The sequence below is a fragment of the Ictidomys tridecemlineatus genome, chromosome 9 (assembly GCF_052094955.1).
Source record: "Ictidomys tridecemlineatus isolate mIctTri1 chromosome 9, mIctTri1.hap1, whole genome shotgun sequence".
NCBI classification, from domain to species: Eukaryota; Metazoa; Chordata; class Mammalia; order Rodentia; family Sciuridae; genus Ictidomys; species Ictidomys tridecemlineatus.
Genome location: NC_135485.1, coordinates 81,037,116 through 81,058,167, shown reverse-complemented (window position 1 = coordinate 81,058,167; position 21,052 = coordinate 81,037,116). Strand labels below are relative to the sequence as shown.

At 60.0% G+C, this 21,052-nt stretch overlaps 2 protein-coding genes and 1 long non-coding RNA gene across 6 annotated transcripts in view; 2 read left to right on the top strand and 1 right to left on the bottom strand.

The window, feature by feature from the left end:
* LOC144366833 (uncharacterized) overlaps positions 1–21,052 on the top strand; it is a 284,013-nt gene that overhangs the window by 204,692 nt on the left and 58,269 nt on the right. The gene's annotated exons all lie outside the window — the stretch shown is intronic.
* Positions 1–21,052, top strand: part of LOC144366837 (adherens junction-associated protein 1-like) — a 47,124-nt gene that overhangs the window by 5,284 nt on the left and 20,788 nt on the right. The gene's annotated exons all lie outside the window — the stretch shown is intronic.
* Positions 3,469–7,789, bottom strand: LOC144366831 (uncharacterized). 2 transcript variants are annotated; one of them, XR_013425971.1, is made up of 3 exons: positions 7,191–7,789; positions 6,073–6,298; positions 3,469–5,989 (listed from the first exon to the last, which is right to left on the bottom strand). It is a non-coding gene; the product is annotated as an uncharacterized LOC144366831 (long non-coding RNA). The 2 variants fall into 2 exon arrangements; XR_013425970.1 differs by having other exon boundaries at positions 6,073–7,789.

Below are 21,052 nucleotides of genomic sequence, written 5' to 3'. Positions count from 1 at the left end.
CAGGGTGGGAGCTCTGGAAAAGGCCACACCTTCTTTTTTTCTTTTTTCCCCTGTGGTCTGGGGATGGATTCCGGGGCCTGGCACATTTGCAGCAAGCTCTCTACTACGAGCTGCATCTCCAGACCAACTTGGTTTCTTTATCATCCCCCAAAAGTCTGGTGGCTCAAAGCTGAATTCTCCTGTGCTTCACATCCTGTGGCCTGTGCCTTCTGAGCTCACCCTAGACTGCCCTTGTGTGGTCTGCTCCCTGGACTTCAACTGTTCATGGTGCTTTCCCTTGGTACAGGCCCAGGAGGGGGGCCAGGCGGGACCCCACCTGTCTGCCTTCCCATCTTTGCCAGCCCTGTGGGCAGTTCCCTGAGCCAATGGGCTCTGCTGCCCATTGTCCTAGGGAAGTCACGCTGCTCCCTGACTCTGCTGGCCTGTGACCTCTGGGGCAGCTCGAAGGGGTCGCCACTGCGGCAGCAGCAGCAGGAACGTGAACCTGGCTGTGAGGAGCAGGGGCTGTGTTGGTTGGGAACGCACAGGACCTCGGTGCAAGGCTCCTGTTCTGCCCTGGAGCAGAGTGCAGGGTCCGGGCCGAGCATCCCTGTGGGCAGTGCCGTGGAGGGTCTGGCACTAGGAGACGCTGGGGTGTCTGTGGATGGAAAGTGTGTCGCCGTGGCACAGTGCCCCTGTTTCATCGAGTCACGGGTTGTGCCCGGCTGCGCACGGAGATCCAGGAACGCGCTCGCAGCCTCAGGCTTGGGTGCTCTCCTGCCCCAGATAGAGGCTGGCTCTTCAGCCTGGCTCCCTGCTCCGTGCTCTCAATCCTACCCACAGCGACGGCTCCTGGGGCTCAAGGATTTTGTCACGATGAGAGTACAGAGGTGCTCAGGAGAAACCATGCCACCAGCTCTGCCGTCATTGTCAGTTCAGGAGGAGTGACAGTGTCAGACCTTCAGCTGCCTGGAGGGAGGGGGTGCCGTGGGCAGGAATGGGGGGGTGCGGTGCAGGCCTGGCTGTGGGTGAGGGAGCAGAGCTGCTGCTGGCCGTGGCAGAGGGGGCGGAAGACCCTGCCTGCAGCCCTGGTGGGGACTGGAGCAGTCGCTGCCCTGGGGAAAGGGGTTGGAGGCAGGTCAGGTGCCTCTGAGAGAGAGAGAAGCCTCGGCCTCCATCCTGGGCAGGGAGCGCTGGGTGTGTGTGTCCGACCTGCTGGGGTTTTACTCTGAACTGCCGGCTCCCGGGCCCCGCAGGAGCCTCAGAAGTCACTTTGGACAAGCGGCTGCCCTCCGTGTCCCCCGTCCTGGGGACTGGCCTCTGCTCTCAGCCTCATCCTCCCCTGCGTTCTTCCTCGGTGCTCGGGTGGGGGCACCCACCATCCTCAGCAGACGCACGGCAGACGCACGGGCCAGCCGGTCTCTGCCCTCAGGGAGGGGACAGTCTTCCTCCCCAGGGAGAGACCAGCACTCCCTGCAGACAGAGACACAAGCCGTCGGTGCTTCCCAACTCTCAGGAGCTGCATGAGAACACAGATGGAAAAGATTGGAAATGTGTCTAATCTAACCCAATCCCACCCAACTGTGGTCATTTCGATGTGAACCCAGGAGAAACGGTGTTATTGGGCTTGAGTGTCCACTGTCCCTCGCTGCCTTGGGATCAGGTGTGTGACTTATTCTTAGAATACATCTGCGTTTCCGGTTTCCTGATTGCCACTCGGGACTGGTGAGTGTCGAGTCAGTTCAGACATTTCCGAGGGAAACCCAGAAGCGGTATCTTTAGGACCAGTGATTTCTTGAGACACCCCCGAGTGTCTGCCTTCAGCACTGTCCCTGTCCAGCGTGGGCGCTGGAGGCCACCAGGGCAGCTTCCTTCCTTACCCGCTGGGGTGACTGTGAGCACCCGTGCTATCCAGGGTGTGCCAGCACCAGAGCAGCACAGCAAAGGGAGCTGTGGCTGCTATCTTTGAGGCCTGTGGCCCAGAGAGCTGTGCCAGCTGAGCATTTGCACCCTCTGGGCACCTCTCCCACCAGTGTGTAAGGAGCATAGCCGCAGGATCCTGGGGTGGGGTGTGGAAGACTGCTCAGTGTAATAGGCTTCCTGAAGTCAGGAGGGAGGGGTCAGGTGGCTGACAGTGAGACCAGCAGGTGCAAAGGTGGGTCAGAGGCTGGGCTGGCTGCCAAAGGAGAGCTGGCCTCTCAGAGGGCACGTGTGCTCCCCTGGGCATCCCAGGCAGCACTGGGCCTGCACTACACAGTTCCTGAGTGGATGCCCCAGGGGTCAGACGTCCCAGGGTCCCTGAGCTTCATCTGCACAGGCTCAGCTTGGTCCTGTCCCCTGAACCCAGCACGTCACAGAGGCCCAGAGACTCCCATGTGGGGCCTCCAGGAGGAGGAGACGTGGCAAAGGGGCACAGAGGCCTGGTTTGAATGTCAGCTCCTGAGAGCCTGCGCCAGGAACTTGGTCGGGCACTTTTGTGTACGTGTGAGTGTGCCCGTGTGTTGTGTGTGTGTGGGGGGGCAGGTGAGCACGTCGTGTGAGGAGCTGGGGTCCTAGGTATCGGTGCAGACATGACCAGGGACCCTGTCGCCAAGTGAACCACAAGTTCTTCAAATCTCCCGGCCCTCACAGGGTTGCGTTGCAAACTTGCAGTGCTCCTTCTGTGAATCTGAACCAAGAATCATGGCAGGAGGCGTGGTTAGGACCAGAGGGACACCTGGTCCCACCAGCCTGGCCAGGGCTGAGTAGGACAGTGGGCTGTCATGGTGAGTTGGTATTGCCCACCAGATGGGTAGCTTGCTGCCAGACACTGCCCCCAGGAGGTGGCGTTTCAACGGTGGGCTGAGTGAGCATGGGTTCCCAGGGCCTCTGCTGTGGGGACCATGTGATCCCCCATGGTCGCCCTTCCTTAGGTACCAGTAATTTGTATTGAAGGAAAAACCCCCCATTTGGAGCTGTATCTTATTTAAACAGAAGCTCTCTAAGGTCTGAGATAGCTTCCATATTGATCTGATTTACATTATTTTGAATGCACCAACTGGGTTAAGCAGGGCAGATTCCTACCGAGACCCTGGGATTTGAACTTATGGATCCTTGTGACAGCATCAAACCAAGCCGCTTCTGACAACAAGGGCTGATGTGAAGACCTTCTCTGAATGACACATGGATCCTGCTGTCTGTCGTCCTGAAGGGCCAGGAAGGCTTCAGGTACCAGCTGCTCCAGGAGCAGGGTCTCCAAAGGGCTCCGTGCTGGCGGAGGAGCCATGGTGTGAGGGGGCTGTGGGGTGCGTTCATGCTGTTTCCTGGAAGGCCTGGTTTTGGAAGATGTTTAGGCTGAAGGAGGGGAAAATCCCCATGGGTAGAGCCTGGCACCAGGAGATGCCATTAAACATTAATGCCTTCAACTCATTTGATGAAACTGGCATCACTTTGAAATCAAAGCCCAACCAAAGCACAAGAAACATCAAACCACAGAGCAGCACAGCAATATTGTTTGTGAAAACAGGCAAAGGCAAAGAGTTTTTAATAAAATATTAGTACATAGAACTCAGCGATATGCCAAGAGAAGTCCACGCCGTGGCCACGTGGGGTTCATCCCATGAATACAAGGATGGTTTGACACTGGGAAATCAGTCAGTGCTGTCTGCATGTCAAACATCTACAGAGAGAGTTAGGGAGCCACATCGGTTGGCCCAGAGAAGGCAGTGAGCACAGCAGACCTGTGCTCGTGACAGCACCCCTCAGTGCAGTAGGAACCGGCGCGTCCTCAACCCCACGGGGGACCCCTGTCAGACCTGTTGCTCACACTCCATTTTTCGTCGTGAGAAACGGCTCATTTACCAGGAGACCAGGACAACTTCCTAACCGGTGTGATACAGGAACACTGAGGGACGAGGGCCAGCAGAAAAATGCAGCTGCCCACCTGGGCAATGGAAAGACTGTACCATGTCTCAGCAAAACCCTGGCCAGCGGTTCCACAGGTCACAGAGCACAAGCTAATTGTACAAGATCAGTTGTGTTTCTGTCAACAAGCAGGAAGATCAGAAACTAACACCAAAGATCCAGCTTTGGACGAATCAGCCTGAATGGAGGACATTATTCTGACTCATGGCTTCGGAGGCCTCTGCCCAGTGCTGCTGGGGCCTGGGAAGCACCGTGCACCACGGCAGATGGTGTGGCAGAGGAGATGCCCCGGGCACGGCAGCTGGGAAGCCACAGAGCAAGGAGAGGCAGAGTCCCTGGGTCCCCTTCAAGGCCATGCCCCCAGGGACCTCACTTCCTCCCAGCAGGCCCCACCGTCTAAAGGCTCCACCTCCTCCCGACAGCGCCAACCTGGGGGCCTCTGGCAGACATGCTGGATGCAGCCTGTAACAAACGTCATTTATAGCTGCCCAGATTAAATGCTTGGTGGTAGCAAGAAACCAACAAAAGCTACCCTGAGTTTATTTTTTATGCTGAAAATGGCACAAAGTTGATAAAAGAAATCTAAGATTGTAAGTCGATGGAAAGACATACCATGTTCATGGATTGGAGGATGCATCACACCCAGGATGTTGCTTGTCTAACTGCAGGAGAATTTAATGCCATTCTTACAGCAAAATCTCAGCAAGAACTTCATACATAGAAGAAAGATCATTCTAAAACTCATAGGTAGAGGCAAAGGGACAAGAACAGTGGATTGTGAGACTTGTGGAGCAGCAGGAGGTGGGATGGTGTTCAGCAGTGAAGGAGCAGAGATCTGTGAACCAGAACAGGCAGAAGGGGACCCTGCAAGGGTGCTCAACTAAATTTGCCAGACCAGTGGGGAAGAGGTGTCCTTTTCAACAAAGGGCACCGGAGCTACCAGACATCCGTCACCAAAAAGAAAATCAAATGCACCTCGAGTCCCATGCTTTTTTCAGAAATTAACTCAGAACGGATCCTAGAATCCAGTGCAAAATATACAGCCATAAAATTTCAGAAAACAGGAAGAATTCTTCAGGAAAAGAGTTTCTAGACTTGACACCCAAAACAACATCCATTGATGGAAAAATTGATAAATTGGACCTCCTCAGAATGAAATGCACCTTATGGAGGACTCCTCAGTTGAGAAGGCAACGCACAGAGCAGGAGGTATTTCTGAACTGCACATCTGATGCAGAGTAGCATCGGGGATGTATGAAGGGCTCTTCATGGGAGGAGAGAAATCAGAAGGATGTTCCACAGAGGAGGCACTCAGATTGCAAAGAGTGGTGGGAAGATGCTGGGCTCCACTGGCCACTAGTGAAAGGAACTGGAGGGCAGGAGCAAAACCCGCCTGACCACCAAGTTCCAGCAGGGAACAGAGGAACTAGATCGTGCTGAGGGTGCTGGTGGGGAAGGAAGGTGCTCTGGCTGCCCGGAAGAGCAACAGAGTCTGCGGCGGCTCCCCTGGTGCCCTGCCCCACGAGTGCTCCATGGTAAGAACGAGGGTCACTGGTGCACCCAACAGTCTGTCTGCACGGACCTCCAGGGACCACGCCCAGTGAGAAAGGAGCCATTCCCAAAGGGGGCAGATGGTGTGGTGCTCCCACAGCACTGGAGTGGCAAAGTCCTAGGAATGAGAATAGAACAGTGATTTCTAGGGATACCAAGGTGGGGTAACAGGAGGGACTTTTGTGGCCGTGGAGATGTCACCTTTACCGCCTGCCTGTCAATGACCTGATTGTATCATTTACTGTGTTTTTGCAAGATGTTCCCACTAGGGGAGCCGGGGGGGGGTCAGGGGTGCAGGGCTGGCTGAGTGCTTGTCTGCAGGTCCCCGAGTTGACAGTTGGCAGATGAGGCAAGCGTGGTTGCAGGCTTCTCTGCCATCTGGCGGGGAGCTGGGCGTGTACAGGTGCGCGGTGCTTCCCTCTTGGGGAACGCGGTCAGCGGTGATGTGGGAGTGGGCACGGCTTCCCCGGCAGCCAGCGCACTGCAAAGCTTTGGCAGGAGCCTGGGCGGCGTCTGCACAGCTCTGGGGACAGGGTGCAGCGTGTGCACGTTGCTGCTGTTGGGAGATCCATCATCAGTGACAGTAATAAATGACCCGGTGCATAATTATGGGATAAGAGGAGCTGTCCAGATCCTTACGTAAATCAGGTCAGCTCCGAAAATAGAGCAGGCTGCTCGGGGTCAGTCCCACTTTCCATGCTGGCGTGCAGGGTGCTTCGAGACTAGGCTGGAGGATCCGGAGCCAAAGGCAGGGACCGGGGCCTCTTCTTTCTGGTTCAGTGAAGCCGGGGCTGCGGGTTTGTCAGAGGCAGGCGCTGGTTCCCGGCTCTGCCCTCCTCACTTCACTGGGTCTGAAGGATAAGAACTGGGGCGGGGCCCTGTGAGCAAGGGGCAGAGCCCGGTGCCACCACTCATCCAGCCGTGGGCCTCTAGCTCTTACCAGGGGTGCCTCTCATCCTCCTCCTGTCTTCCCACCCAGCTTGGAGGTGCCCAAACCAGCGATGTTTCCAGGACTTTCCATAACCAAGGCTTTGTGGCAGGTGATCAAAATGCACTGAGCTGCCCACCCCACCTAAGTGGTTGCCGTCCAGGCACGTGATCCTTGTGAGGCTCAAATTGTTGCTCTCATTCTACACGGCATGAAACTGAAGCTCAGAGAGGTAGAGTAATTTGCCCCAGGTCACACAGCTACTGGAGGGAGGGCTGGGATTTGAATCCAGATTTCGGGGACTCCCAACTCCATTTATGCACTTTCTTCCATCCCCTGTGGCATTCCTGTTCTAGATAAAATCCATTTCTATTTCTGTTTTATATAAACTGTCTATTAAGTTACACATGGTCCTTTTGGGGAAAAGAAAACAAAGTTTAAAAAAATAATAAAAGATAAAAGCAACAGCTGCTGCTCCTGAGCCAGTCAGCACCTGGGTCTGGCCAGTCTCCCCACCCCCAGGTGTCAGTCAGAGGCTTCTCCAGATGAGAGCTGACTTCATGGCCAAGAGTTAAGGAAATGCCGAGGGGAGATGAAGACGTTTCCGTGACACGGATCCTCCCGCTCAGTCTACTTAATAATTAAAAATAAACATGTCGCCGAATCCACGAGGGCTCGGGACAGCGCTCCTGACGCACGGCCAGGTGCGGAGTGGTGGGCTGCGGGTGAGTGTGCCCAGTGCTGGGCGCTGTCCCTGTGGCGCATCCGCAGCCCTGGCCGGGCCTCTGTCCCGCTCCCCTCCGTCCCTCCCGGCCTCCGAGCCGCTCACCTGCCTGTCCGCACCGTCCGTCCCGTCGGGGGTGGAGCGGGCACCTGCGGTCCTTCCCCGGCCTCCTTCTCCGTGGCCTGGGGTCCCTGGGGTGCATGACGTCACTCCTCCATGCCCGGGGCAGGCTCCACTGTGGACACGGTGGACACTGCGGTGTGTCCCTCCAGGCGCTGGTGGACGTTGCGGTTGGGTCCCCTTCGGGTCTGGTGCGGGCGCTGCCGGGAACCAGTGGGTTCTCCTGCCGCCTGCGCGCTCCCTGCCCTGGGGTGGACGCTGTGGACGCTGCAGCCACAGCGCTCCTGGTGCCTGGTCACGCCTCTGTGCCAGATCCGCCCCTTCCCCGTGCGCGCACTGGCCGCAGCCCCGTCCTCATTTCTCATTCAGTAAACATTACTGGGTGACAAGTGTGAGCTCCACGGTGCAGTGTCCCGGTGACACAAAGACAAGGGCAAAACTTTCCATTCTGCCTTGGTACAGAGACGCTGCGGTGGGGACACTGGGACTCATGGGAAGAAGGGCTTCGTGTGGCCACTCTTAAAGGACACACACCAGGCCTTCTCCCCCCACACGGGTGTGGGGCTCTGGGACCCAGGCTGGATGTCCTGGGAGGAAGCCACTGTGGACTCTGTCCCATAGAGTCCTCTTTAAGGGAAGAGGCGATGGTGGGTCGCAGGCTGGTCCAGAGCTCGGGTCTCGCTGCCCCGTCCTGCAGCAGGTCTGGAGGCTCCCTCACCCGCATGCGCAGTGGGCTCCAGTGGCGGACGATACAGGAGCCTGTTTTCTTAGACGAGGAAGCGGAAGCAGATAAGGAGCATCTTGGGAGGGAGGACAAGGCCCCGGCCCTGGCCACATTGGCTTTCAGGCTTTGGGGTGGCGGTGGGTTCCTGGTGGCCTTCCTGGGCTGGCCCCTCATGTATGGAGTGGGTCAGGGTCCAGCTGCCCTAGGGCCCTGGCTGTGGCTTGTCAGTGGGTGTGGACAGGGACTCTAGGCCTGGGGCTAGAGGACATCTTAACCTGCTGCCCCTTGTGGACTGCGGGGCAGCCCCAGGTTGAGAAGGACCCTGAGGTCTTGGGGCGTGGAGAGGGAGACATGCTGTAGACCATGGTCCTGTCCAGGCTGGGCACAGGTGGGAGATGGTTTCCTGTGCAGGAGGGCCGGGCGCAGGGGCAAGTGTGCAGTATACCAGAGGGCATGTGGGGGGCGACCCTGCAGGCCACCACCCTTCTATGTCCCCTGCACGTCCCAGCTCACCCCTGCAACACTGCTGTGACACAGGTGCTTTGGTTATCTCCCCCTCCCCCCAGGGAGGCACAGAGACGTTGAGGGACTTGTCCCAGGTCACAGAGCAGGCACACAGCAGAGCCAGGACTCAGCCCCAGGCAGTGGGCTCCAGCATCATCCTCCCAACTGGGACATCCTGAGCTTCCTGTTCTAGAAGGTGACCCACCGGGTTTGAATGTCTTTGAGGAACATGATGTCCCCCAGGCTGAGCCCAGCTACACACAGAGAGTTCAGGACACAGAGGTGAAGGCCTGAGCCTGGTGGAGGGACAGCAGAAGCCCGTGCTGGTGGTCAGGGCAGTGTCCGTCAGGCCTGGCCTGGGACGCGTGGGCTGCTCTTGCTTGAGGCCAGCCAGGTGGGGACGTCCCTTCAGCTCTCCCCACCTTTGCTGGGGGTCCTCCACCGGGGCCCACCTGCCAGCTGTGGGTCTGCAGTGCCACCCAGCAGGCCGGGAATGGCTCTTGGGAGAGCAGGTGTGGGGCGGGCCCAGCCCACCCTGGCTTCCGTTTCCTGGGCCTGACCATGGTGACATTCACTGGGTGCCAAGGTGCTTCCTCGGGAGCGTCAGAGCAGTAGGGCTCACCTTGGACGTCAGTGTCCCGTGGCCACCCTCCCAGAGTGCCCACCCTGAGGAGGAGGGAAGTTCCACTGTGAGTTGTCACAGGAGCCGTCCAGGCGAGGGGAGGGACTCCCATGGACGCCGCGAGGCCTCTAGGCGTGCATCCCTGGTTTTGGGGGGAGGGTATTTGTTTTTAAGAGTCCACTCCTAGGCAGGGTCTCAGCAAGAGGTCACCAGGCCAGTCTTTGAGACGAGCCTTCACCTCTGGAGAGGCGGAGGCCGACATTCCCCCGTGGGAAAGAGCTGTCATCAGGAGGGGGACGATCCCCCCGAAGGCAGGCAGTGCTCAGCCAGGCCCCACCCCTCGACTTCACGGCGAAGAGTCAGGACTCTATCCAGATGCTGACAAGAGCCGCGCTTTGTTAGACCAGGACGCAAGAAAAGACCACTGACTCCAATTAAAATCAAATTAAAGCAAGCTTATTATTTCGACCGGCCGGACTGCCTTTTCCTCCCAAAACGGCAGGAACAAGACAGCCCCCCAGCTTTCCTACAGCCCAGCTTTATAGCCCAGAAAGTTACACAAAAGGGGGGTTACAGATAACAGAACTCTGACAAGCATCACACTAATGGTAGTTTACATTTTTTGCTGGCTCCAACATCAGAATTTATGAAGACCATTAGAGCCTCAGAGAGGGTCGTTGTCTGGCCAGGGAAGGCCAATATTTATGAGGCGTCACTAAAGTTTCAGAGAGGGCTGCTATCTGGTCAGAGAGCCAGGCATGGGTGAGTTCAAGGCACGGGCAGGCATTCCAAGCAGGTTCAGAATTTGCAGTAATTTATAGTAAAGCCGAAATTAGCTTTTCATCGCTTTGTGGCAAGATGGCTCCCAATTTAATAAAAGATCAGGTTGGGTTTATCAGCTTCCTGGGTGAACAGCGGCTTCCCGGGCGCAAGGATTCTTTAGGGAGCCAATTATGCAAGACAAGAGTAAGCATGTTTATTTTTATGACACTGCATTTCAAAATCCCAGAAAATGTTGGTGGACTGGCCCCATTAGTCCCCCGGTGCTGTGGCCTGGCCCCCACAGGCTGCCAGGGCCCCGGGCTGTTGCTGGAGCCCTGGAAATGGGCTGGTCCCCTGCCCAGCACCACCCAGAGGGCCTCCGGGAGTCCCAGGCTGCAGCTCCTGCACTTGGCAGCAGTTTGATTCTCTCCACAGCAGCGGGCTACTCCTGCAAACCCGACCTGTTACGGCGCCCCCCCCCGCCCCCGTCATGTGTCCCTGGGGAGGTCTCACCTAGAGGGCAGGGCTGTGGTTCTGTAACACCAGCCACCCAGGGGGCTCTCAGGGCCTGCGGTCCCTGACAAGAGCCAGGCAGGCCGCAGGCAAGCTTTGTCCAGGGAGGAGCTGGCTGTGGGCCTGGCAGACGCAGGTGATCTGGCTGAGCCCTGCACTGTGCTGGGCAGGAGGAGGACCCACGTCCTGGTGTCTCCGGAGTCTCCAGGGCAGTGGGCGGGGAGGTGCAGATGGACTCGCAGGAGCTGGGAGGAGCCCCCTGGAGCTCTGGGGACTTCCTGGAGGGAGAGACTCTGGGCCCAAGGTTCAGGGGATGGGTGGAGGGAAGCCAGGTGGCCCAATAGGAAGGGAGGGACACCCAGGCAGCGGGCAGGGTGGCTTCAGTGCACCTTTGCACACTTGCTGTGAGTGTGGGAGCAGGCACTTGCACACCTTGCCCAGGATGCCCCACCCACCCCCAGGAGGAGGCAGGTGCCCGGGAGCGTGCGGCGCTGGGCGCATGGGGCAGTGGAAGGGAGGCAGCTGGAGAGGTCCTGGGCCCTGGCCTGGGTCCTGGAGACTGCGGACTACGGGGGTCGCGGCGAGGAGGGGTGGCTCTGGGCCTGAGTGTGTCCAGGGGGAAAGAAAGACGGCCCTGGCCGGGAAGGTGCAGGGGTGGACTGAGCAGGCCTGGAGAAGCAGGGAGGCAGAGCCTGGGGTCCAGGGACACCGCAGTCCAGAGGCAGGAAAGGCAGCCTGGGGGCTGTGACGGGGACGAGTCCCAGGGGCCCATGCCCCTGGCCCCAGGCTGCAGTGGTGTCTGAGGCCCCGTGGGGAAGCTGCTGTCGGGCCGGGCCCTTCCTTCCCTGGGCCCCCGCTGTCCTCCCACCCTCAAAGCTCCCCAGTGGCTTCCCGGGGACCTGGTCACCCAGAGGCAGCCCGCTCCCCCCCACTGCTTTCCTCCTCCTAAGCCGTGCTGCTGAGCCTGGGGAGGAACCTGGGGTGGAGCCTGGGGAGGAGCCTGCGGTGCCAGGTGGGGCCAGCAGCCCTGGTCAGTACCTACGTACGTTCCGTCAAGAGAAGACACAGGACACTTCGCTCCTCCCCCAATGTCAAGAGAGTGGTGGGCTCTGTAGCCCCTGTGGGGGCCGAACCTGTGTGTCAGTGAGGCTGGGGCTCCTCCATCACCAGGGGAAGTGGTGTGAGGGCCACGTGCAGGGTGGGTGTGTGTCTGCCTGCTCGGTGTCCGTGACCTGGGATGTCACCACCCACTGCGGGTCTGCCCTCCTCCTCCTCAGCTGCCAGGCAGCTCACAGACTTCAGTTAAAACCTCACAGTCGAGGTCAGGGTCAGGAAGTGGCCTTGGCCTTCTTTCCCATATGGTAAACTGAGGCAGAGGGGCTTCTGCCGCTGTCCTGAGGTCACGGAAGTCGGCAGGGCAGCACCTGGACACCAACAGAACGTGCCCCTGACTCTTCCCCAGCACCGTCCAGCCTCCTTCCTGGGAGAAGGAGGCGAGGGCCAGCGGGCTCTCCGTGCATGCCCTGCGTGTCCAAGGCACACGGCCTGCACTGGGCAGGCCTGCTGGCCCTGCTGCCTTCAACAGTCCTCACTGACTTCAGAGAGAGTCTGAAGTCCCTGAAGCTCTGAGACAAAGGGCTTGCTTCATGACTCTGTCCCTCCATGATCCCACAGCCCTTCCACTCTTCTAAGACCTCCTTTTATGTGGGAATTCCAGAGCTCCTGCTGTGTCACAGCAGGCAGAATTCCACAGGGTAGACTTCTCAGAAGGGACTCAGGCTCAGCCAACCAGAGGAAGATTCAGGCCCTCTCCCTGAGGGCCCTGGGGGGGGGGCCTTCCTGTGTCTCCCAGCCCCCGCAGACACCAGGCGCTCCTAGGCTCCCAGCGCTGCCTCTGTCCTCTCATGACCTCCCCCTGTCTTTCCCTGACACTTGTCCTCGGGCTTGGGGTGCACCTGGATAACAGGTGGGTGTCATCTCAAGACCCCTCCATAAACTTCATTATATATGCAAAGACCCTTTTTGTCTCCAAATAACATCACTTTCACAGAATCAGGGGTCTAGGAAGTGGATCTATCTTCTGGGGACCCCCGTTCAGTCTGATGTACGATGGCTTCGTCACATGGAGAACCTGCAACAGCCAGAGACTTGGCACCCATCGTTCCTGCTGTTTCTGAAGCCCCCAGGGCAGCACCCCTCACGTGTATACTCAGGTGCCGCTGCCGAGGGTCACAAGGGGCAGACGGCCTACCATAAACCAGGGAGCCCAGGACCGCCAGGCGGCAGGGTCCAGGTCCTGGCCTTGGTCACCCTGTCCTTCCCCCAGCTGGACTGGGTTCAGGGAGCTGTGTTCAGGTGCTCTTTCTGGCCAGTTGCCTTGGGCCTCAGGAAGCCCATCTCCATGCTGGGCTCCCTCGAGTGGATGCAGTGACAACCCTGTCCTTGGGGCTGAGCTCACCCCAGGCCTCTCCAGCTCTCTTAGCAGGAGGGTTGGTTAGGAATCTGTCCCCTCTGCTGGCCAAGTGATCACGGTGCCTTGAGGTGAGGAAGGAAGGGGCTCAGGTGGACAGTACCATTGCTCAGGAATGTCCCCGCATTCTGTGGCTGTGGCCACCACCTCGCCCCAGGCATGGGCTTCAGGGCAGGCTCCCCTTTGTCCATTTGTCCTCCTCCCCACTGTGGATGTCACATGCCCTCTGGTCTCAGGGTCAGGACTCTGGTTCTCAATGTCCTGGCCTTGAGCTCTTCTTTCAGATGTCACCTGCCACGCAGAGGGCCCTCTCCAGCTTCTGTCCCGAGTGGACCATGGCTGCCCCTTCAGCCGCTGGACACAGCCAACCCCTCAGGGCTGGGTCCTCCCCGCAAGCCAGATGGTGGCAGGATCCAGATGGTGGTGGGTGCTGCTGGTCCCCCGGGCCCTCTGTCTTGGCCACCCTTAAGCATCTTGGCACCCCGTCTGCCTTTCTTCTGCTCTTTGCAGAACATTCCAGCAGCATGGGAATTAGTTCACGTTTACGATGGAGATCACGGGGAGAATCTAGGCTCGAGGACCCGAAAACGCCTCGGAGCCCGCGTGGGCACCGCCACCGTTTAGTGGAACACCAGGGGGGTTTATTTTGGGAAGCTGTGGATCAATTTGTGGTCTCCAGAACTCTCTGTTGTCTCAGCTGATGTGTGGAGATAAGTGTCCCGGGAGGAGCAGCGTGAGAAAGCAGAAAACGCCTGACGCGGCTCCTCGGCCACCACATGCTGAGTCAGCTGTGCTTCTCCTCGCGGAGAGAGGCAGAAGGGTGTGGGGTGGCCTGGTGGGGCGAGGGCTGGGGTGGAGCAGGGCTGGACTGGGGTGAGGGCTGGGGTGGAGCAGGGCTGGGGCTGGGGTGAGGGCTGGGGTGGAGCAGGGCTGGGGCTGGGGTGAGGGCTGGGGCTGGGGTGAGGGCTGGGGTGGAGCAGGGCTGGGGCTGGGGTGAGGGCTGGGGCTGGGGTGAGGGCTGGGGTGGAGCAGGGCTGGGGCTGGGGTGAGGGCTGGGGTGGAGCAGGGCTGGGGCTGGGGTGAGGGCTGGGGCTCCAAGGGTTAGGGTTAGGGCCAGGGTTAGGGCTAGGTCTAGGTGCATGGCTAGGGCCAATTCTAGGGTCAGGTTTATGGTTAGGCCTGGGGCTAGTTCTAGGCCTAGGTGTGTGTGTGTGTGTGTGTGTGTGTGTGTGTGTGTTCAGTCTTAAGGTCATCTCAGGTTTTTGTTTTTGCAGGAGGAATCCTAGGGCGAGGGTTTAGGATTCGTAGATTTAGGACTCGTTGAAGTTTGGTTTTATGCTATTTTTTTAACCTGTTATCTTCAGTTCTCGGAGGGTAGTGTCATTACTCGCTTTACCATTAGGTTTCAGGCCAGCTTTACTTTAAAGACGGGGCATTTGAGATGTACCATATTTTAGGGATCTATTTGGAGTTGGGTTTGGGGGAGTTCCCGTCTTAGGGTCAGTGGTGGTGCTGGGTGTGGTTAGGGGAGTTTGGTTTGGTTAGTCCCATGGTCTGTTAGCTCTGGGCAGTTCCCAGGTGGGCTTAGGTCTAGAGTTTTGGTTTGGACACGTGTTGGGTTGAGGGTCCACTCTCCTGTGGTCTGGGAACCGCTGCCTTTTCCTGGGGACACTGACGTCCTGTGGTGCCTGGTGTGTCTGCACCTGCAGGACCGCGTGCTCCCCTCTGGGGCGTCCATGGCCGCAGCGTGCTGCAGGCCTTCCCGTGAGGCATGGACTCAGGCCCCCCTCTGAGTTCCATGTCTCTGTGCACCCCAACCCCCCTTTGTCGAACCGTCTGTGTGCTGGTTTGGGGGACACTGAGGTGAACAGAGACCATGAGCCACGAGGAGGCTGAGGACAAACGCTGGCTGCGGCTGAGGCAGGGTCTGTGGCTCTGAGTGGCTGTTGAGGAGTGAAGGGTATTTCCACCCGTGGCTGGGGTGCAGAAGAGTGCTGCAGGCTGTGGAGGCTCCAACAGCCTCCTGGCCGAGGTCATTGCCCTCCTGTACCCCACATCATCCTCTCGGGGTCTGTCCAGGGTCTTGGCAGGCCCAGGCCCAACTAGTACGCCGTAGGTGACCTGGAGCCTGGTGACCAGAAAGCACAGAGGGAGAAGGGGAGGAGTGTGAGGGGATGGCAGAGATGGGGAGGGAGAGGAGACGGACATCCTGGGGGACTGCAGCCTGTGAGGAGTCCAGAAAGCCTGATGGACACTGTCTAGACCGCCTGACAGACACAGTCCAGACAGCCTAACTGACACTGTCCAGACAGCCTGGCCAACACTGTCCAGACTGCCTGGCCAACACAGTCCAGACCGCCTGACCGACACTGTCCAGACCGCCTGACAGACACAGTCCAGACACCCTGACAGACACAGAGCACGGCCTTACCTAGTGAGAACATTTAAGGTGCAGCTTCTTACTTGAAAACAAACAAGTGATCAGCATGAGAATGGAATTCTCGGGAAACAAGGACCCTGATTGGCCGTTCCGCCTGCAAAGATTCCTCCTAGAGATTCATAGATATGAGGGAGGTCCCTCATCGTCCACCCCAGTCCCCCTTCCACAGATGGGCCAGCACCGGGTCAGCAGGCGCCTCAGGAAGTGGGCTCAGGCTGAGTCAGGTCCTCTCCTGCCCACCCCTCTTCTGGGTGGGCAGGGCTGCCGACTGAGCACAGCCCAGGGGCTGTGTCCTCAGGATGTCCCTGAGGTCAGGTACAGGGAAGGTAGGTCTAGAACAGTCCCTGACAGACAGAAGAGAAGCACAGGGACATCCCTGTCCCCAAAGAGGCTTCAGAAACTGTTACTGACCATCAGAGGACGCGCTGGTAGGAATTCCGCTGACTGAGGTGGTTTTGTCCTTTTCCCCTGCTGAAGGGTTGCCCGGTCACCACTGAGAACCAATTGGTGGCACCTAAAATACCTCCTTTCTGACTTAATGTCAAGGAGGACAGAGCCTCCAGCAGCCCACCCAGGAGAGGCCAAGGGTGGACAGAGTCCCGGGAATGTAGCAGGACAGAGGGCAAACATGGCCCCGGTCTCCAGCTCCCTCCCCTGGACCCCAGGCTGGATATGGGGGCAGGTGGCATGGGGACAGGAAGCAGATGGGGAGGAGGACCTGGCATGGCTTCAGTCCCTGGGTGGTGTCACCTGTCGGTGGGGGGACTTGAGCCTCGTTTGCTCAACTTGAAATGTGGACTGCAGGGCCCACCCTGCTCCCGGGCGGTCACATCGGGCATGAGTGTGAAGGCCATGTCTCTCGCAGCTGGGAAGCAGCCGGCACAGGTGAAGGACCCTTGTACCCTGCGAGCCCCGGGGGGTCTGGGGGGGGTGAAGGGGTGCTGTCCCTTCCGGGTCCACACCTGCCCAGGTCAAGCAGGAGACTTTCCTTCAGACCAGGAAAAGTCCCCCAGCCAGGCTGCCAGGCCTGGGGCCGCGTCTGGGTTCCATGGCTGCCCCCCCCATGACCCTGAAAAGTCCCCTAGTCCCTGGCAAAAGTGGGGACTTGGCACCCACCTGGCCATTGCCGGTCTATTTCCCACACTCGCACAAAGGTGCATCTGTCCCCTCCCTGGAGGGACACAGAGCCTGGGCAGGACCACCCCACTGCCCACCACCAGGGAAGCTCGGGACTTCCCCTGGGCAGCTGAGCAGGGGCTGCCCGTGGGCCCACACAGGACGGTTTCCCAGTCTGAGGTCAACCTGCCGTCCCTCGCTGTCCCCTCAGCAGAGCTGCCGGCCACCCCCGTGCCACCCCCATGCCACCCCGAGGCCCCCGGGGCTGAGCAGGGCTTGCAGACAGAGAGCTGTCCAGCCACTCGGGTGACCTCCCGCTCTGAGGACAGAGCCTCAGGGCAGCTGCCGGCCCCCTGCGCACGTCCCCGTCCTCAGGAGCCTGCTCTGCCGTCTCCTGCTGCCCAGCAGAGCTCCTGCAGACCGGTGACTTGTAAAGAGAACAGTCGTTTTCCAGCCCTGGAGCCAAACACCCCTCCCCAGGCTCACGGGGGAGTCGGCTGCGTCATGACCGTCGGGGGAGCCATCGCGGGGACACGTTTCTCCCAGTCCAGGGACAGGTGCCCTTGGCTCGGGGGCTCGGGGGAAGGACTATGTCGTCATCTCGTGGGAGCAGATAGAGCGCCAGAGGGCCTGCAGCGTCCAGCGCCTGGGACACGCCTCCGATGCGGGTAGGCAGCTTCCTCATCGCTGTCACCGAAGGCCCGACAAGAACAGTTAGAGGAGGGAAGGGTGACCTGGTGTTCAGAGTTTCAGAGGTTGTCCACAGATGGCCGAGGCCATTCCCCAGGGCCCAGGTGTGGAAGAGTGTGGAGGAGGAGAGCAGCTCAGGACGTGGCCGCCAAGAACCCACCACAGACAGAATCCAAACCCAAAGGCACAGCCCAATGACCTGCCTCCTCCGCCACACCCCACCTGCCGGTGGTGACCCCCAGTTAACCCTGCATCAAGGCTCTCCTAACCCAGCCATGCCCCTCCAGGGTGTCCTGCATTGTCTCACAAGCCAAGAGCAGTCCTGCCCAAACCCCCCAGTGCAGAGGCCCAGAGCCCCCATGGAGGAGGGAAGGCCGTGTGCTCTGGGGTGGGGAGGACAGCCGGGTCGCGTGGCTGCAGATGTCTGGCTGTGCTGCCTAGTGATGGCTGTGTCCCCTGGGCACACCCATGTTATGACACCTTGAAGCTGACAAGGGTCTTGAGGGCTCTGTTGGGTTTCTGCTCTGAGCCAGCCCTGAGGGTCATTAGGCCAGGGCTGGCCAGGGGAGGTCAGTACAGAGGTCAACTCGGTGAGGCCCATCATGGGGCTTGGAGGTGTGGCAGTTGTGAGTGACCTCGACTCTTCCCATAGAGTGGGTGAGGGGGCTGGTCAGAGAAGGCTGGAGCAAGTGGGGCACAGGGTGGCCGTGAGCCCGGAAGAGCTGGTCCTGTGGCCCAAGCAGCAAGTGGCACTGTCACTGTGCCACAGCACTAGGTGTCTTCCCCATGAAGCGGGGGCTCAGTGCCCCACCTGCCTGGAAGGGACACTCTCAGTGGACAGCCACCCTCCCCCTCCTCCTGGGTAAATCGGCCAGGCCACTGGTCCTCAGGAGGTCACTCATTCCCGTCCTGCCCAGGGTCTGCTTTGGATGGGTGGCCTTGTCAAGGTCCTGTGTCCTGCAGTTCCTGATTGTGATTGTGATGCTAAGGGCACGATGAGAGGCCACCAGCACCTTGGGAGGCAACTACCTCGCTGGCAGGTGGTCCAGGTGACAGGTGAAGGTGGGCCAAGTGACAGGTGAAGGTGGGCCAGGTGACAGGTGAAGGTGGGCCAGGTGACAGATTCCCATTCTGTCCCGAGAGCTCCCTGCACATGACCCTTGGTCACCTTCCAGCCCCACATCCCATCTGTACACGGGAGCAGCCATTTCCGCCTGCTGGGAATTCTGTTTGGAGCTTGGAACTCACAAGCAGGAGGGACTCTGCCCTAGAACTCCCCAGAGCGGCGTCAGGGCCCCTGGAGCGCAGCATTCAGTTTCTGAACCACACTCCGCGGGAGGGCTCGGGGGCCATGGAGGGGCCCTTCCTCAGAGCCGAGGTCCTGGAGCTCAGGTGCCTGGGTGTAGGTGGGCGGCATGGCCCCTGGTCAGCGGAAAGCAGGGGGGGCCAGAGGTCAAGTCTCAGCCCAGAAGCCTCAGGGCCGAGTGGAACTTCTGGGGGGACCCTGACACCCACATCCCAGGAACACGTGGCTGTGTCCTCAGGAAGCCTTGCAAGTTCCAGGCTGGGGAGTGACCGTGCCTGGCCACCTGGGCCAGCTCCGCCATGTTCCTTTGGGGAGAAACTCCCCAACCTGCAGCTTCCAGGTCCCATGCCAGCGGGCGCCAGCACAGCAGGTCCCCGAGAAGCCGTGTTCACTGGTGTGAGGGCGGCCTGTGCTGGCTGATGGTGGCCAGCATGGAGGGACTTCACAGCTGGCCACGGGAGGGGACCCTGGGAGAAGTGGAGAAGGGCGGCTGTGTTTTGTGTGTGCGCGTGGTGGCATCTGTGTGCAGGTGTGACCGCTGGCCTGTGCTCTGTGTGCACACACATGGGTCACGTGGACACGGGGAGCTGAACAGGGCAGCGAGGCTAGTTGAACCCGGGGTGCCTGGACTGGGGCAGGGGTCACAGAAAGCCAAGCCGGCGTCACAGGAGGGCTCTTCTGAGGGGCCGCCTCTCGTCACAGGGTGTCTGTGGATGCAGGGAGCCCAAGCCATCGTGTGTGTTCAAGCAGAGACTGAGAAGCCATTGCTGGTGGTGACAGTTGGCGTGGCTGCCCGGTGGCTCCTCCCTGGCCTGCTGGTGGCCTGCCTCACCTGTGCAGCTGCAAGGGGCTAGGCCCCGGGGGCAGCACACCCGAGCTGGGGCCCTCAGGCAGGAGGCAGGGCCCTCAGGGTGCTGCCTCTCGGAACTTAGCGGAGGAGAAGAAACCGCTTCTGTCTGGAGGCTGGGGCTCATGGGGGGGGGGGTCTGAGCGGCCCTGGGAGCAACTGGAAAAGCCTGGGGCCCGTCCCGGTGACCAGAGCGGATGGGCTCAGCCTGCGCCTGCCTTGCCAGCATGTTGGTGGCCAGAGGAGAAGCAGGAGCCCGGGACCCACTGAGCCCTGTGGGCCCCTGCTGCCCGAGTGTGGGGTGTCAGGCAGGCTGGGGGAGTAGACCCCAGGGACAGGCCAGTGCCCTGAGAGCCGGGAAGCAGCAGGGCTTCCTTCCTTCCCACTCGGTCTCCTGGTGGGAACCGGACCTTCCAGCCGAGGATGAGGCGGAGCAGCCCACAGTGCATGGTTTGCCAAGATGGGCCCTGACCAGCCCTTCCAGCCGCTGCCCGCCACCGGTTCCCTACCCTGCTCAGTGGGTACAGGTGGGGCCCAAGGGGTCCTGGAGCTAGGGACATGTGGCCTCGGCACCTCCGTGGGGCTGTGCTTGTCCTCAGTGGCTGCAAGGGCCCGAGGTGCGGTGCCCGAGGGCAGAAAGCACCCCCTGAGGGTGGGCTGCACTGTGTTGGGCGTTTAGGGCCCGACTCGCCGTCCCCTCTGTCACCACCGACTGGCAGGACCTGTGGGTTCTCAGCCCTCGGCTGCCCCAGCTGGACGGCGGGCTTTCCCGCATGGTGCTCAGCGTCACAGCCCCAGAGGTCCTGAGTCCCTCCAGCGTCCCTCTGAGGTTTCAGCCCCTTTCCACCCGCTCCTGGCCCAGCCTGAGGTCTTAAAGCACAGACCTGCCTCCCCACCTGGGGGCCAGGCACAGCGGCACCCAGAATGAAGCCCCCCTCCCTCCCTGCTTTTCCCACCATGGTCCCCGGGACACTGTGGAGGCCCAGGAGCAGCGTGGGCAGGGCTGGCTGGAGAGCAGAGAACTGAGGGTGCCCGGCCTTAGCTTTCCTGCTGCTGCCTCGGCCACTGTCCCTCCAGCACTGGGCATGCAGCTGGTCTGGGAACCGCAGCCTCCTGTGGCCAGAGTCCAGAACCTCACCTCCCTTCCTAACACGTGAAGCTGGGCCTCTGCAAGGGCTCTGCCAGCGTCTGGGCACGGTCACACCCACCAGGTGCCAGGAGAGGCCAAGGGACACACCCCAGGCAAGTGGTCAGGGCACTCTCTGTGGCCAGGGCTGTCGGCTCAAACCCACCTGGCCCTGAGTGTCTCCCTGGAGCCTCTCGCTCATGGTCCCCTCGCCAGCACCCCGCCTCGGTCAGTACTGCCCCTTTCCTGTCTCCGCAGATCCTGAAGGCCCTAGGCAGCCGTGAGCTCTGAGGGACCCTTCTCCCTGCAGCCTCCGTGGCTGGCTTTATGGGGGCCTGGCAAGCAGACGCAGTTTTGTAAATACCAGCAGGACAGTGGCCCCAAACCCAAAGTAGACATTTCCCGTGAAGATGTGGGGCTTGCGGCGGGTGCTTTTGAAGTTGGTGAAACCCTGACATCTACACCCTCTCAGTCCCCTCTTCAGGGACAGAATCTCAGTGCTGAGCGACAAGGCTGTCCCCAGGGCCAGCCTCAGTGAGGCACAAAACTCTGTCCACTAGGAGGGCACCACCCCGGGACCCGAGACCGGGAGGTGTCCTGCGTCCCTGCGGGAGGACTTCTGTGGCTAGCTGGGTCCTCCGGGCACCGCCCTCTTTCCGCGTATTTTTGAGAGGCGTCCTTGCAGAGAGGCACGGCTACTATTTTGGTGTGTTTATTTTCTCTGCCG